Here is an 18,151-nt window from a genome sequence, read left to right on the forward strand (position 1 = left end):
TAATCCAAGTAGTTATTTTTTCCAATTTGTATTTGGGTGTAAGTTCTAGATTGGAAAAAAAAGCCTTTCTGACAATATTGGATCAATCTTTTGATGAAAGTGAAGCTGAGATGAAGAATATTCAAGCTTGGAGAGAGCTGTTATCAATGCAGGGAGTAGCAGAGCCTTCTTATCAAATGGCCTTGTCTTTGATTACCATATCATCAACTATCTGGATACCCAGAAATAAGACAGGAAGAAAAGTACAGATGAGTTCTTAGATGCAGTTCTGCTTTACGAAACTCAAAGGTAAACTGAGTTATCCCTGTGGGAGTAGCCTGGAATATATGCAATATTTTAGTGTAGATAGCTGAGAAGTCGGAAACTATGCTTATAACTTCATTCTATTCAGGATGTTGTTCAACACTTTGTTGTTCACCATAAAACAGGTCAGATACACTTTCACTTTAAAAAAACAACAACAAAATATTACCAATTAACTCCTAATAGCATAAAATTAGGTGTAGGCAACTGAGGCTTATCAGTTCTAGTAAACATGCTTGATTTTGATCTTCAGGACACACATTAAACCTTCTTTTCACCTAGTGTCTGCTCAAGACTCAGAAGGTATTCTAGCTAGATTTGTGATTCTGGTGTCTCTAATTCTTTGCTTTTCTCTTAAAAATGGGAGAACATCTACAAGGATTTGCGTAGTGCATTAGTTTTTCAGTAAGCAATTGCTGTATTTGCTAGAAACACTCTAAGGTCTGAAATTGTAGGGGCTTGCATTTGCGGATGGAATCGGAACCTCTAGAAGAGTTTCTTACTAGAATGTGAGAGAAATCTTTGAAATCTTGCATCTATTGTTTCTATTTGAAACTTGAAGAATGAACGCATAAGGTCCAAGACAAATGTTGCTGTAAGAAATATGTAGTTCACTTGAGACAAATCAAGCACCTTGTGGCTACTGCTTTTTCTTTTCTTTGATTGTATTTCTTCCATGTCATCACCAAAATGTAAATGTTTCAGAGAAAGATTAACTCCTGTGGCATGCAGCTCAGTGGTATTGGCTTATCTTTTTATTTTCTTTCTTCATCCTTGTTCATAGGCCACTATGTAGTTAAGAGCATCCTGGCAAAGCACCATGCAAGATACGAGCAGAAATGTGCTGTGGCTGCTGCACGTGAAGATACAGCCTTTGGTAACTTCTTGCTGAGCCGCTAGAGGCTGCTAAACAAACGTAACCCATAGCCTCACCCTGTGAGGATGCTGGACGAGGTTAAGGGCAAAGCTGAAATAAAAAAACATCACTAGAGTAGTTGCTTGAAAGACAACACATTCTTCCGGGTAGAGACAGTGAGGAGTTGGTGGAATAGAAACAAGAAAAGTAGAGACTTCTTTTTCTGCTCTCTGGGTCATTTCTTTTGCTGGTTATAAGCTTTAAAAGCTAAAGACAAGATCTTGCTGACTAATCCTATTTCTGTTGTACATAGAGGCTCAATAAAATGGCTGGGGAGGTGAAATATGCAGAGAAACAATTGAACTCCTGCAAAAATCAGGAGTTTTCATCCATATCCATCCCTTTTGAATAACTGCTTGAAAAAGTGTGTATGTACAAATACATATATTAAAAAATAAACGCACAGTGAAGAAAGGATTCCTAGGGATTCTCCTTGATTCTCCTGTCCTCCCTTTTCTGTCATCCAGCAGAGCTTCTTGTTAAGCTCAAATAAGAAAGAGAACTGTTTTTCTGTTCACTGGAACTGCTTTCTCTTCAGTGAATATATCAATTGAATATTTTTTTTTAATGTTAAAGTCATATAAGGAATAACTGTAAATATGAATCCTTGAGCTTAAAAAACTCGATTGAAGAACTTTCGTGCTTATGAAACGTTTTACACAGTGTAGATGTCATGAGTTACCAGAACGGTCTATGCAGGAGGAGTGAATTGCATTTACCAGAATCTACAGATTCAAAGGAAGAAGAGCAAAGAAGGTATCAGAGGCGAGTGTGGTTACTGAAGTGGCCTCCTAAAATGCTAGTCATCTGAATCCTGAAATCCTAATTTAGTATTGTGGAACTGAAACGGCAGTGAAGTCAGAAGCTGACTAGTAGCCGAGTGTTGATTCATCTGAAGTGTTAAATGTTGCATCAGTTAAGCAAAAACAGTTGAGAAAGAAGCTGTTTCCTGGGGATTAACGGGTGATGGGGGAAGGCTTAATAGCCCGAGGCTGCCTTTGTTTTTAGGAGGTGGGATGGAGAAGAAAAGAATCTGGCTGCATGGTATTTATTCATGAGCAAAGCTGCCTGATAGGATCAGGATGTTCCTGAAATGACTATTCCTGTTGTCAGATTGAATCCTTTTCTTAAAAATCAGAATCACCTCATAGCAGATTGAAATTGTACTTAAAGCAACAGTTTAAAGGGTTTGTCTGCGCGCACTGCTATAAATAAATCTGTTTGGAAGTACGTAGGGAGCACACACAAAATGCATGTGTTGAAAAGGCCTGTCCTTCATACCAAGAAGCTTTCGTGAGATTGTGGGAATCGAACACTGGCAACTCTGCCCAAGATCAGTTTCTCTGTCTCATACTTTGGTTTTTACAGGAAGTTTAAAGATGATGCTTTTCTGTTCTTCTTCTCTAGCCATTTCATCTGTCTGTTAGTTTTCACTCTAAAAATGTAAAATTCCGTAAGTAATTTGAAAGACTACCCAGAGGCTAAAATGGTTGCTGTGGATATTTAAAATAACACTGCTGTGTGACTATGAAAGCATGACCCATTCACTAACAGAGAGCATGCTGCTTACTGCTTAATCTCACCATGTTGCTTTGACTCCTTCAGTACATGCATCTATGAAGTAAATGTTGTGTCTTTACACCTGTAAGGAGGCATGGTCTATACTGAACTGATGAGAATGTGTACCTTAATATTCCAGGTATAAAATCTTAGTCTTTTCCTTGTCACATCTCAAACTAACATATTTGTTTTGAGGGACCCTGTGAGGGCAAAATGCCATGATCACTCTTCTTGGTAGCAGTATTTCCAAATGCAGCTCTTCTAAACCCAACTTGCCTATGAAAAAAGAGATAGGATGTGAAACTGCAACTTAATCTAGCTAAAGGATAGTTTTGGGGGTCTAGGCCATAATAAACAGTTTCATACTGCTGGTTACAAACACACACATACAAAAACATGTATAGATTTTTTATCTATCTATCTATCTATCTATCTATCTATCTACTTATTTATTTATTTTGGTACAGTAGGTAATGAGAAGAGTGTTGCATTGTGGCTTTGGACAATTTTATGGTTTGATCCCCCTCTTGACTGTGCCTCTCTTTGTATGTAGGCTCTGGCAGTAACCCTGCAGAACAAAGTCGTGTTGGTGACTGAAAGATGTTTTACTGGTGATTTAACAGGTTGTATTGGCTCAGCCTGGGTCTGACCACAACCGCAGCATGTATAAAGAGATGAGAAACATGAAGCTGGGAAAGAAAAGAGTGGGGAAACAAGAAGGACCTCCCACTTCTGGTGGCAAGCTGTCAAACCAGCTTAGCAGAAAAGTTTTGCTTGAAAAGACAAACGTCAAACTAAAGATTTCCTAAACAGAGTTAAAGTTCAGAATTCAATTCAAACTTGCAAATGCTCATGTGAGCCTGTTTTATACCTCATTAAACCATTAAAGCTTCAGATTTAGATGTGACTTCTCCTTTGACATTTATTTCCTTCAGTAAGATCATGCAGTGAAACAATACTTACAAAGATGCAAATACTCTCAGCCAAGTTTGCAGTAATCTTACCACATACACTAAGTGGCAAAGCAATGTATCAGTTAAAAAAACTGCCCAGATAGTAATAAACCCTAGCCCAGCATTTTCTTAGCAGTGCTGAGTATTAATATGCTATCACTGATAATCCTTTTGTTTCCTTTCATATAGAGTATCCAGCAGAAAGGATCATGTGAATACTTCCTAACAGGAGTTTTGTTTGGGCAAAATTATCCCAGATGTCACAAAACACCTTTGCTGTTGAAAACTAAGCAGATGATGACTTTGAAAGAAATTGGATTGTGTGTACCTGCCCTGGTCTGAAGACCACAATGGCTATACATACTTCTTTAGAAGCTCTGATGAGGAAATGGGATGTGTTTTATGGCTGACAAAACTGTTCAAAGTAATCTATAGCAAGTCTATTCCTTTCTTAAAGGCTGAACAGATCTTTGAAATGCCTTTGTCTGGCCAAATATTAGTACATACTTCTGTATTAACTAGCAACAATTCACACTGTGAAAAATGATTGGCTGTAGATCACATGAATTAAGTCATGAATTGTGTTCACTTTCTAGAGCATAGCTTGACTACCCTGATAATTAGAAAACATTCAAGCAGAGGATGCCACATTATTCAGCCGTAAGGGTTAATGTACTAATGATAAAAGCTGAACTGAGCAAACAAATTGACATTTCAATTTACCATATGTGATATAGTTTCTATTAACAAACACTAACAATGATGATTATTCCTAGGGGCTGTAAATTTTCCTCTTTCCTTTTTCAGAACTATGACTCAAGACACAAGATTCAGTCTTTCAACAAGTTGAAATGCTCCTTATTGAGACTGGCTGTACAGCAGAGCAGCTGCAGTAGAAGTACATTTGTCCTCTTGGATAGAGTGTATTGTGGATTCACTGTATACCAACATTTTCTAAGGTGACTTTCAAAGTTCTGTGTGGGCTCTACGCAAAAATGCATGCTTACAAATGGGAAAAGAATATCCATGGCCTCTTCAAGGTTTCTATTTATCACCTCAATGTTATGAAAGTCTCATATCTGATTCCCACATGTCAATATTACATGTATATAAACATACGTATTTTATATTTAAAACTGGATATGTCTATTATCTTGTGGTTTTCTTTGTAGTGCATATGAAGTGTGAGACTTGCTACTGTTTAAACATGTCTCCTATATTTTTTTGGTAGAACTACTTATTTTGAAACTCACCTTCAGAGTAAAAAAAGTAAATAAATCCAGAGAACATACAAATGTCTAATCATTCCCAAGACATTAAGGAGAATTATTAGAATTAAGTTGAATGAAGCAGGAGAAACAGAAGGGTAAGGATGTGCAACTGTTGATTTCTTCCATTATGCTTTGTAAAGTCAACAAAACCAAGAATATTTTCATATTGTTAGTCATCGAAGGCTGACTTTGCTCATCTGAATATGGTACGATTAGCCCAATGGCCCAACAACAGAAGTAGGGTAGGTACAGCTTAGTGTTTCATTTTTCTATTTCATACAAATTAATATAAATTTGTAATTAAGTAGGAGACCATAGGAGGAGGAATTCCCTACTTAAGTATTGGTTCAGATGATAGCACCTACCATTTGATTGAAATGTGAGACAGTAACTGCAGAGCACTGCTGTAGGGTACTATGCCACCACCATCTTCCAGTGCATTTCTTTTAAGATATTCATATTTTCATGGTGAAACACAAATGCATCATGATGTTATGTGACCCCTTAAAGGTCTCATTCACTAATTTCAGCTTTTTAGAGCATAGCTCTGCCTAAGCCAATATGTAGTCATGTAGAGTTTAAAAGGCAGTTCCATTAGCATAATTCTGCTCCTTAGCAATGGGCAAAGGAAATAACAATTTGAATTCTTCAAAATGAAATTCAGTATTATGAATAACTCTCATATCTGTGTTCATTTCATGTCCTGTCGTGGCAAAATAAAATGCATTCGGTACAGCAGGAGCAATTCTCCTGATCCATTCTCAGATGGATCCAGTGTCCAATAGCTATAATATAGCTAATGTATTTAAAAATAATGGAATCCTTTGTTGCTTTACATTTCAACAGAAATTCACCCTTGCATTACTGAAGATTGTGAAACAATGGAGTCTTTTATCTGCCAACTTCTATTGAGTTTGCTAAGCAGGAAGCAATAGATGAACCCCAACACATCAGAATAGCTATGTGCAGAATGCTGCTATCACAGCTGACATCAGTCACATCACTCAAGCTTCTTGAGAAATGGGTTCAATGGTAAGAAATACTAGGTCTTTTCTAGGAATGTGAAGTGCATCTCATCTGATGTCTGTGCACACCCTTGGAAAAATTAAATCATGATCCTGCTTTGAACTAAAACCTGCTATAGAATTCTTTTGTACTTTTCTAATTAAATGAAACATATCTCCATCCCACTCCAAAGAAGATGCCTCTTCAGTTGTGACTGAAATACAATTTCAGGCTCTTTACTAGAAGGAGCAGGTATCTTGAGCTCCCACATTCTCATAGGGAATTCTTCTATTCAGCCTGCTGTTGTATCAAGGATAGCAAAGTGAGGCACCTTGACTATGACTGTGGCAATGCTGGGCATGTATGCATGTATGCACAAATGGAGAGGAGAAATGAGAGAAAAAGGAAGATAATAAAAATATATGTACCCATTCTACATGGTTCTATTTAGTCATAATCAACATATAAAAAATATCCATTTAATTCTAAAATTCTCACAATGCTGAAAATTCAGTAATATAACTTAAACAGTTCTTGAATGTTCCATAATGGTACTGCTGATAGGAAAGGAGGAAAGGCTTCCTGAAGGGGCATTCTGAATGGAAGGAGTGTTTGTTTCCTAGGCAAACATTATGGGGGAAAAAAAATCATAACCAAGAACACTCCTACATACTGCTGGTAGAAAAGTCATGTTCAAATCAAATATGTAAATATTAAATGTATAATGGCAGTGTAGCAGGTGTGAATTTCATTCTATGAAGACATTGTTTCACGGAGTGTCACTTTCCTTCATTGGAGGAGAAAGACAGGTTGTACTGTGTGTCCTAAACAGTGTATTAAAGATGTATTCAATTTATACTTGTCATTTTGTTTTCACTATTATTGTGGGAAACTGTGGTATATACAGACTTGTAATCATTGTGTTGCTGTATGCTGAGTTTATATTCTGTGTTTTCAGGTGCTTGAGATAAAGTGTAGAAAAAATACAAACCAAAGGAAGATTTTCAGGAAGCCAGAAAGGCTAAAAGGGGACAGATCATGTGGTGTCTGTCTTTCCCTCACACTCTGAGGGAGCACAGAGGTAAGAAATGAAAAAGAATGTATAAGCAAAGCTCCATGTGTATGAGCATGTACTGCAATGCAGTATGGGCATTATAGTGATGGGCTGATAGTTGCACTTGAGGATCTTAGAATTCTTTTCTAACCTATGATTCTATGATTCTATGCCTTTGGCCAGCTTGCAATGTAAATGTTAACATTATGTTATTGAAATAATGTATGTTGCTCTAGGAAATAGATTAGAAAATTGAACTTTTGTATTTTTCCTTCTCTGGAATTCAAGGTTGATGCCATTGAAGTTAGCTTTGTATGTCTTTTTTTTTCTTTCCCTTTTAACTCTAGAAGATACAGATTCCTAAGCTTCATATATAAAGCACACTCTTAAAATTAACTGTCTCACTCAGGGACACAGTTTTAAGATTTTATAAGTTTGAGAACACTTTCCTAAACATCCTTTACTTCAGTATTCCTTATCCATTGTATAAACCATCATGCCCAAAGCTAAGCAAATGCCATTGTTGAGATATGACAAGCTTCTAATCTAGCCTTGATTGCACTGTGGAAAGAAATGAACAATGGAAAGAAAATCTGGTATTAAAAAACAGCACATGACAATGAACATCTGTTGCCAAGAATTAGAAACCTGTGGGCCTGACTTATAGAACTCTTGCCTTAAATAGCCTTTTTCCTGAAACAGATTTAACTTTCTTGTGGACTATATAATCCTGCCTGCTTAATCTGTTTTGCAAGTCCATTAAGATTCTACTAAGGAAAGGATGTCTTTACTTGAGAACACACAAAAAAAACAACAAACAGTTTTCTGTCGTATGCAGCATATTGACCATACAGCAATGAAGAAATTGCTCCATGACTGTGTATACAGTGATTTGTAAATCCCTTTGAGCCAAGTCTTGAGAAAGACTGCTAATAAAAGAGTATTGCTTCATATGACTTTTTGCAGGGCTGTAGACTACATACCTCCACCCCCAATTGCCTGCGCTGTTTGCATACTGGGCTTTGGTTGCTACTACAGATAAACTGCACAAATAAATGAAACTGACTGCTACTTTATATTCACTTGTCTTGTTTCAGTGTATGTACGTTCACAACCTCTTCTCTGCCACTTCTCAGTAGTACATTGTGACTGTATGGGGGTAGAGAATGATGTTGCTTTGAAGCAATTAAAATCCAAGATGCACGGTATATCTATACTGCTTTTAGGCCTGTGGAACCAAATTGTAACTCAAAGTATGAATCTTTTCCTATTACATTTGAGCCTGTATCATAGTAATGTATACTGCAGGTTTAATCCTAATAATAGCAAGAGGATAATCATAGTAAGTTTACATTAACATACATGTTTTTACATAAAAACATTACATAAGTGTAATGTTTTTAATTTTCTGGTGGAATTTTTAAGTTTCTGGTGTTGTCTGTAAATAATTTTAACAAATTATGAAGGAATTTTGCATGATAACGCTGTTGATTTCCTGTTGTTTCTTTTACCTATTGTGATTTTGAAATACTTTTATGCCCATGAACTAGATGATAGTGATCGTGTTCCTACAGAATTCAATTGCTTTTACGTATTCTACCTTGCTGCTGTGCTAATAACTACATAAGTTAGTATAAGTCATCATTACCATCCACCCAAGCATTTGCAGCTACTATCATCTGTAGCATGTTACCAGAACTCTAAGAAATAATAATCTGAAGTCCAAGTCTTTTATATGAAATTATTTTTTTTCTTTACTGTTACACAAACTCTACTGCTGACCTATTTGCAGTATGCAGTGTCAATAAAATGAAAGACAGTTTTATATCCTCAGTCAGAGGGAAGGTTAAAGGAAGAATCTGTGAAACAACTGGAATGATTCATCAGTAAGGAGAGGTTTCTAATATGAGCGTTCAGTGTGCTTTAGGCAACTTCAGGCAGCATAAGTTTCAGCAGAAAGTTTTGTGCTTTGATTTTTATAGTACTGAATATGTATTTTAAAAATTATGTCTTTTCTATATAATAAAAAGTCCTTAGCTTCATATAAATACAAAGCATCAGTCAAAACTGATACATATTTTGATATAATTCAAATTGCAGGTGAACCAGGAAAAGGAAGGTGTAAGTAAACTAGCAATAATACCGGACTGCCACGAAGCACTAAGAGAAGGAGGGTTGTTTACATATAATGAACCCTCATCCTGTCTGTTGGAATGCTAATCCTGTCAGTCTACCATTACTATAATACAGAATATGTATTACCCCAGAAGGATTTGAGAGGAACCCACCGTTTTTTTTCTTCCAGTCACAAAGGAGTCACCAGTGGAAGTGGTGGTGGATTCAGATGATGAAAGGGTAGGAAACATATTACCAATATCCTAAGTTAATCCTTAATTGAAAAAATACATCTCTCAGTAAAGACTTCCCAAAAACTTTACATGAACTGTTTTATGAGAGCATACAGGTGACATGCAGTGGCTTTGCCAGATCTTAAGATGTAGTCATTCATGCTCTTTTTCTTCCTATTATCTCTTTGGCATATAGAAGACTGTTCTTAAGGCTATTCTGTGCAGGAAGTGCTAGGTATGTTCATAAAGGTGTGGCTTAGCTCCCTAGCAATTCCATGGTAACACGGGTGTAGTAAACTAGCCTTAAGTAAAACAAACAAGCTTTGTGGAAATCAAAAGCTGAGAATGCAAGCTGTCTCTTTGATTAAAGCATAAAATCTTTGATTGTAGGTGGTGAGCTGCACCTTGTTTCCCTCATCCAGCAGTTTCACAGGGGTTGGATGCATTATGTCTTTCAGTGCTTTCAATGCTAATGCAAAGGAATGTTTTTAAAAATCCTTTTTGCAAGATATGAGAAAAAGAAGTTAAATTTATATAGTCGCAAAAATGTGGCTAAAGGGAAATGCCTTGTATCATTTACTAAAAATCTCATCTTGTACAGTATGGCTCATCTGAAAGAGAGCAGAACACTTAATACTAAACAGAATCTACACCCTTTGTCATGTTTGTCTTCCCAGGGAATAAAGATGAATAGCATAAGCTTCAATTTTGCAGGTGAGTCAGGTTGCTAGTACTTTCATCTGGCAAGAATTTAAAGATGGAATTGCCTTCGACAAAATTCTGCACCGCAAAAACATGCTTTTTTCCTACTGTAGATACATCGTCAGACGTGGATTCCTACCCACATAGAAAGTAATCCAAAGATCTGAAGGGACCAGATCTGATCTTCAGAGTCTTACAATTTATGTCTGTGCAAAGTAGGTGCAAAGTACTACCCAACAAGACTCATCTGTTACAGTGATAGCCAGTCTGTCTGCCTTTAGTGACAGCTGCAGGTGTTCAGTAGTCACTGGCCACACAAACACTTCATGTGCCTTAAGGCTGTGGATTCATAATACTCTAATACATTAGTACCCTCCATATTTTCCTATTCCCACAAGTCACTTCTTTTTTGCCATAGGATAACTATGTGTGGGACCAACCTCTGAACCAAATGGGGGAATGGATTCATCTTAAGGAATTTGCATCCAAACTGAGTTTCTGTGGTGTTCCAAACAGAACAGAACAGTTAAAACCAGTTTTAAATGAATTGTATCTAGCTTTCTAAATCAGGATCGGTATTTCAAAGCCAATTCAGAGTGCAGCCCCACAAATAGTATCTCTGAAAGATCGGGGAGGACAGCAAAGGCAGGATTAGAATGAATAAATGAGGCTGGATGAACAAGGTATGCCTGAAACTGGTATTTATCTTTTATACTGGTATTTATCTTTTAAGCCCACAGCTGTAGGGCACAGTTTGTCACATATTATGGCAGGCCAGCCAGCTCCTATTTCTATTACTTTAGTGCAGGTATGTTTTTTATAGTGCATGTAAGGATTTAATCAATCTTAAATAAAAAAAAAGAGAGAGGAGAGGCCAAAATCAGCCCGTAAACTGTGGACAATGAGGTTGGCCTTGTCTGTCCCCTCATCCACATAAAGCAAAGCACTGGACATTGGGAAGCAATAGTTGAATGATGGCAAGTCAACCTAAGTCAACGTCCCAACTACTTTACCCACAGTGTTAGCAGCAGCAGCTGAATGATGGTAAGTCCAAGTTATGTCCCAGACATCTGCTTTACCTAGAGCACTATCAGTATGTTGACTGTACTCACTGCATAGCCACACCCAGGTTATGTCAGGCAGTTTTCTCTTCTGTGTGCCCTAGGAGTCTTTCCCTTTTCCTTACCACCATACAATTATGTGTAAAAAAACACAATACTAATGTATTGTAACTATGTCACACTGCACTTGAAATAGTTACTTGAGAAAACCAAGGAAAGACTGAACACAAGGTGATACTTCCTGTCAAACAAGGGTGTGCCACGTTAGCAGAGGGCAGTAGAAAGGAGGTGTGGTAGTATTGGCACTTATAAAACAGCTCTGTCAGAGCATTTTATCACAACTCCAGCAAATTGGGAAGAGAAAGGGCAGAACTCATTCCATCTGCATGCCATGTGCTTACTTATTATCTATGTTTATAAAGCAATTCTGTGCTTATTAAGTGATAAAATGGACTGACTTGCATCAGATGATCTCTTAAATTAAAAATTTCTACAGTACACCAAAGGGAAGAACATATTTAGTGCATGTGTGTTTAGTACAAACATATTAGTATGTGTGCATGGTATGTAACTATATATTCTTGAATACATTTACATACTGCAGTGTGACAACATTTCTTCTCAGAAGTTCACATCACTCTAATGTCGACAAGATATATTACTAAGGACACTACTATCTTACTTCCATCATTTATTTCACAGCACAATAAAATCTGTGATCAAGGCAAAGGAACAACGGTATTTGCTTATCCATACTCAGAAGTTAAAATGAACAGATGATTTGTTGAATAGAAGCAATGACATTAATTTGAGTGAGAATCTGATGACTGTATCTACATAAATATATAATACAATTCAGTATTAACTAGGGTCTTCCATGCAAGCAATTGCATCTAGAGGTACTGTAGAAGAACATGGGATACCTGCCAAAACTGTAGTTGTCTTTCTTAGTTGTAAATGATAGAGTAGAAGTAAAACGGCATATTAATTCTGCCAGTCTGTTAATAACTAGTCCAGCAAGACTAAGGCCGTGTACTTTCAATACAAGACAACCAAAACCAAAATACAAAAGCTGTGTAAGAGATTTGATTTAATGGAAAAGATTGTTCCATTCTTGAGAATGGATGTGATAGGATGCAGATCATGTGTGAAATCCCCGTGTCAATTCCTGAATGTGCAATAATTGGTAATGAAGTTGATTGGAAAAAAATAATCCCTATGAAGATGAAAGATCAAGAAACGACTGTACAGTAGTGGCCTATGGTGTCTCATTTGGATGTTCGTACTTGTATTCATCAGCATATTATAAAAAATTCATCAATGAATTATCCTTAAAGCCTAAGTGCTTCAACAGCTGTTTAAGTTTTGCTTAAGTTTTGCATTTATGTTTTACTTCTGTTTATTCTTTGGTGAGAAAAAGATGTGCATTAGCATATCCTCATGTGGAATAAGTTTAATTAAATTATAATGAAGAAACAAATATTAGAGCAGCTGAGTCGAATGGGAATTAAACATTATAGGAACACACCCTCATTTTTATCGGTGTTTTAAGTCAACTGAGGGCTTGTGGTACAATTAAATAAAAAGCCAAAGCTATACATGTTACTGTTCTCTGCCAAGATGCTCTCATGAGGCTGGTATCAAGTTGTCAGTAAAGCCTGAGAAAGCGTAACTTGTATTAAGTCATCATTAGTTGTGCAATTTGGTCTGTTGTTTTTCACTGAGCCATTTTTACTTCCAGTATACAGTCTTTTGTATTCACTTGCTGATGAATTCTTTCATCACTGCTATCTTGCAGAATTGCTTGTCAGCTCTCAGTATGTGAGAGTAGTGTATAGCATGATCTTCTGATGTGGATGGTAACACTTACACTTCATACATTGTCGAATTGTATTTTATGTTGGAGTTGAAAATCCATGTTTCAGATAGCTTTGGCTGATTACGTGTTTCAGTGAATTTCTGAAAACTTTTTTTACCTCCAGTGTGAAGGTGTAGAAGTGAATGAAAGTTAATATTTTGGCTTTTAGATATTGCAGTTTGAGTTATCAATATATGTGCTTCTCTTCACTAAATTGTGGTGGTGGTGCTGGGGGCAAGGAAGCTGGCGGTGCTTTTGTTGCATTATAGCAGAACTAACAACTTACAACTCACATAAAATCTTTTTTTTTTACTGCTGTTTGCACTGACATGTGTAAAGTGCAATATACTTTCAGTGGCCAAATAAAGATGTATTATCAGTGTGTGTCTTGATCTAAGACAAAATATTAATTTGCCTAAGAAATAATATTTTCTGCTGAATTTTTCATTTTCATGTTGTACCTGAGACTATAAAAAATGTTACTGATTGCATTGAGAATTTATTTGGGCAGATTTTAGGAGCAATAAAGCTTTACAGAAAGTGATTTTGCAGTCACAAGTAAGGCAGATTGAAAGGTTCAGGAAGTACTTGCATATTCATCTCATTAGGTAACAGAAATCCTATCACATGGCTTGTCTGATTTACACAGCTTAAAGATCCTGTCTCAACTAGTTTCAGTGAATTATTTGAAAGATCAGATTGGCCAGTAGGAAAAAGTTTCTCATCAGCAACGTAGTTGCAGTGTTGGAGCAGGTTATTCCTGGAGGTTTGGAATCATTGTCCTTGGAGGTTTTCAGGACTCACCCAGACAAAGCACTGGTGGTTCAATCTGGTGTTGGCGTAGTCCAGCTCTGACCGCAGTGTTGGACAGGAGGACTTCCAGAGGTCCCTACCTGCTAATATTTCAATGATTCTAATTCCAGAAAACTGCTTAAAGATTTATTTGAAGGGAAACATGATTTCTAAGGAGACAAAAATCTAAATTTACTGTGTAATTGTTTAAACTGGTAACCTTAGTGTAAGTTTATAATAATATTAATGAAGGACAGTACCATGCAGGTGCATTTGGTCCATCCATAAGTTTCATAGAAAAATAGAACTTTGATATTCAAAAGCCTGCAATCTGCAGAAACTAAACAACATACACTTCATTGGAATTAAGTGGGAGCCGAGTATGAATACAGCTTTTGTAGGATTGGGACAATGGATTGATTTTCAGCCCATAAAGGAGAGAAACGACGTAAAATGATAGAGAAAGCAATTTCATTTTTATTTATGTAGCCTAGTCATCAGTTTTACATTTTAGTTTGAGTCAAAAAGAAATTAAATTCCAGTGGTGCAGGATTGTGAGTGAGTGCTTTCAGTGTGGCTTGGTGAGGGTAGTATCTGCAGGGTACCAATCCATCAGAAACCACCTTTCTGACACATTTTTGCATATTACCAAGCTTTTATGATTATCCCAATGGGAATTACTTTGAGGCCTCCACACTACATTTACAATCATTACAGACCTACCTGGCAGACCAAAAAATCAGATCTCTCAAAACATCTGGACAGCAATCAAAGAACACTGCAAAGCAGTTCTTCCCATGCCCTTTCCCACTCATTTGCTGTTAAAGAAAGGATGCCAAAAAATCTTAACATACAGGTTTATGTTTCAAGAATTACAGTAAGCTCCTTCTTCAGAAAATGTTGCCCCAGTTGCTTATAATCTCATCTAGGAGTTAAGAACTGAATGGCTCCTGAATGTCTTTTCATGTTTGCTTATAGATGACATTTCCCCTACCAATTCATTTCAGAGAGGCTGAGGCACACAGAAAAAATTCTGTTACTGTTGTGCAAATAAACAAGGATCCATACTTATTTAACTTAGCTTCTTGGTTTCTCAGAAACAAAATGATTTTTTCTAGAAGAGACGTTTGGAGGTCATTTTGTCCACAGTCTCAGCATGACCAATTTTGAAGTTAGACCTGACTTCATAGTGAATTTGCATTTCTCAAGGCATTTCAAGCTGTTTTACAAGAGTCATAATCATTGCCCTCCTTCTAACTGATGAGTAAAGCAGGAAGGAAGGGAAGAAGACAACTTTTTGACATACAAGTTTGGAACAGAGAACTGACTTTTAGCTACTCTGAAAGATAACCCAAGTTTTGCTGTAGATCTGAATGTAGCAAGGATATCACTCCATATCTCATGTCTCTAAGTTTCATCCTCTTTTTATTTGGCTATCTCAAAAAGACTTCTGTGGTCAGAACATTCAGTCAGTGGTGTTTTTAATAATACTGTAGTAAAAGAGGGCTTTGTTTTTGTTTCAAGTTGTTTCTATTTATGGAACTGAGGGAGGAATATGTGTAGTAAGAATGAAATTGTCACAGATTTATCCATTTCAAGCACAATGTATTAAGTGAGTTTCTTCAACTTTCTCATGTAATCTAAGACTTTTATTTTCCAGTTTTGCTTTATTATAGAAAATAAATGAAAAAAAAAAACTACAATTCATTGGAAAACAATGAATCTTCATCTTTAAAACTTTTATTCTCCATCCAAGCCATTATCCTTGTATAACGAGAACGTCTATAAACATGACTGCCAGGATTAAAGCTAAAGGTGGGCCGTAAAGTCTTTATTTCAACAAGACCTCGGTTACAAATAAACTTTGCAATGCCCAGTGTGGTGTTTCAGGAAGTGGATCCTGTTGCTGTTCTCTGAAGACATGTGATGTCATTCCTCTGCATTTTTAAAATCAGTGATGTGACAGTTATGCGTAGAGAGGAGTGGGAAGACAATTGCCAAACCTGCAAATGTATCAAAGTCTTTGGCATTGGTGTGAATAGGGTTTCCTTAACATGACACGTTGCTCAAGTAAATTCATTTTTTATATTCTTTTTTCTTTTTTTTTCATGTTAGATCCTACAAGACAGGTGCAGAGGTACTGACATTCTTTATGCCAGTTCACAGATGCCTGTAAGCATATATGTCAAGCTGTCTAAGAACACGTGAAGTGTATAGTCTTCCATACAAATCCAATAGTTATCGTTTTGTATGAAGTAGTTACATGTTAAGGCTTTGAAATGGCACTCTTGTAAAGGTAGCTAAATTGTGCCAGTCTTGTGGCTAAATGCAGCCCTTTTTTTTTTCTGTGAACAGCTAAAATCTATTTTCATTCATATGTACAGATACTACCTTCCCCCAGACACCTCTGTGGTATATGTGCATTTGGACTGAGAGCAAAAGGTTGGGATAAGAAGAACACTTGAAAGTATTTTTATCGTTCTTATAAAGGGATAAGAATAATCCCATACACAATAAACAGGCTGTTAAGCTACTTCATTACCAGTATACCAGGAGGAGTATAAAAAGGCTCTTCTAGACAGGTACTGATGGAGAAAACATAGCTATTGTGTGAATTCAGCAGTGCCAGAAAATACACTGCAGAATATATTCTTATTATGTAAGTATAAATACATGACAGATTAAAGTTTTCACCTCCGTGTATTTGGGAATGTGCCCCTTTTACAGCTGTGATATATCATCAGGACTGCTTTTCAGCTGCACGTGAGCAGCAGAGACAACAGCTGAGAGGCATTTAACAGCTACCTTGTGAAGTTCACTGAGCTGCACCTGTGTGCTGTGAAGTTCTCTGCGTGGTCTCCACCAGGTAAATACTTGTAAGTTTGAGTTTCAGGATGTGTCCTTGAACCGCAGTTTACTTTCACTGAAATAAATGTAAATAGTGATGCTTTTAGCATGTGAATTGGTGTCTACCAAGCTGGGTCCATAACTTCATAAGACTTTAAAGCAGCATAAAAAACTGACCGGTTATAAAACTAATATATTAAAAGAAGGGAAGAAAATGAGATGTTAATGTTTAAATGTATTGGATAGTTGCAGTTAAATGTCCGGATCTGCATTTTCCCTCTGTTAGGAGTGGCTTAGCAGCAGCAATGTTTTTGGTCACCAAAAAGTATATTTCAACCCCACATTGATATTGAATTACAAACTAAAAATCTATTTAAATAAATGAAAAAAATGTATAACTTGCAATATTTGTCCTCTAAAAATTGTTAGAGATTTATTAGTGCTGATAATAGAAGAAGTAATAGCGTAATCAGAGCATTATAGAGGCTTTTTGGTTATTTCTGCTTTGAGATAAATTTGAATTTGACAGTGTCTCTAAAAATGTTCGTGGCCCCTAACACTACAGATTCTCCTACTGCTGCCACCCAGCAGAAATGCCTAGAGCAGCATTGCTATGGTAGCTAAACCAGATGGTGTTTTACCATTACAGAATCTCACCTGTGAAACAGAAAAGAGCTATAGAGGAAAAACTGCTCATCTTGAACTGTAATTAATGCCAAGGAAATAGTCCTTTATCCAGCCATTTTCTATAGAAAGCACAGGACTTTCTGTTTTGGGTATCCTCCCAGATATGCTTTCTCAAAACCAATAGGATTCAGCTTTGAAGCCTCATACAGGACAGGGCCTAAAATGCAAAGTGCTTTCTGCCAGCGACGTCCTCTAAAGAAATCCTGGGCTAAATTACACCTTTTGTTACGCGTAAACTCTGGCACTGATAGCTCAATTCGGACATAGCAACGTCCACAAGTGCAATTAATTAGAAGCAGGTGACGATTTTTCGTTTTGAGCATTTCAAAGCTAAGACGCACGTTGTGCTTTAGAAAGTACACGTGCACGTTTTCCAGATTTGAAATTCAGAAAAAGAGGAGGAGGAGGAGAGGGCCGGGGGAAGCGCTCGGCCCCCATTGAAGCCCCCGGGCGTGCGTGCCAGGATCGCACAGAACTGCAAGCAGGTAGATACACTTCCTGCAGGCAGCACCGCAGAAGGGAGTTTTCCTCTGATCTCCCTCAAAAACCAATCAGGCCAGATCAGCCAGGCGTTGATTCTCCCTCTGTCCCTCCTACACCTTTCCCAAAGACCCAATGGCCTTGTCCCTCTGGGAGATTGACTAGAGTTAAATGAGCCGCGCCAAGGGCAGGTAACTCAGGAGAGGCGAAAGGGGGGGGGTTAAAAAAAAAAAAAACAAGGACTACAGGACTGGGCTTCTGCCATGATGTCAGAGGGAAAGAAACCCACAGCTTGCTAATTTCACTTCTCAATC

At 37.1% G+C, this 18,151-nt stretch overlaps 1 protein-coding gene and 1 long non-coding RNA gene across 4 annotated transcripts in view; one reads left to right on the plus strand and one right to left on the minus strand.

Annotated features, from left to right (window-relative positions):
* The window catches only part of LOC104912965 (leukotriene B4 receptor 1-like), a 51,267-nt gene extending 33,194 nt beyond the window's left edge, over positions 1-18,073 (plus strand). For 2 of the 3 annotated variants that reach the window (XR_002119300.1, XR_004161189.1), the window contains 5 exons: positions 4,540-4,691; positions 5,850-6,035; positions 6,967-7,089; positions 9,163-9,417; positions 16,551-18,073. The gene's annotated coding sequence lies outside the window, so the exon portion shown is untranslated. The remainder of the gene's footprint in view (positions 1-4,539; positions 4,692-5,849; positions 6,036-6,966; positions 7,090-9,162; positions 9,418-16,550) is intronic. The other variant, XR_795045.2, reaches the window with a different exon arrangement.
* LOC116217134 lies at positions 15,720-17,413 on the minus strand. Its single transcript, XR_004161190.1, has 3 exons — positions 17,328-17,413; positions 16,629-16,746; positions 15,720-15,826 (listed from the first exon to the last, which is right to left on the minus strand). It is a non-coding gene; the product is annotated as an uncharacterized LOC116217134 (long non-coding RNA).
* Positions 18,074-18,151: the final 78 nt, after the last annotated feature.

The sequence above is a fragment of the Meleagris gallopavo genome, chromosome 13, assembly GCF_000146605.3.
Source record: "Meleagris gallopavo isolate NT-WF06-2002-E0010 breed Aviagen turkey brand Nicholas breeding stock chromosome 13, Turkey_5.1, whole genome shotgun sequence".
NCBI classification, from domain to species: Eukaryota; Metazoa; Chordata; class Aves; order Galliformes; family Phasianidae; genus Meleagris; species Meleagris gallopavo.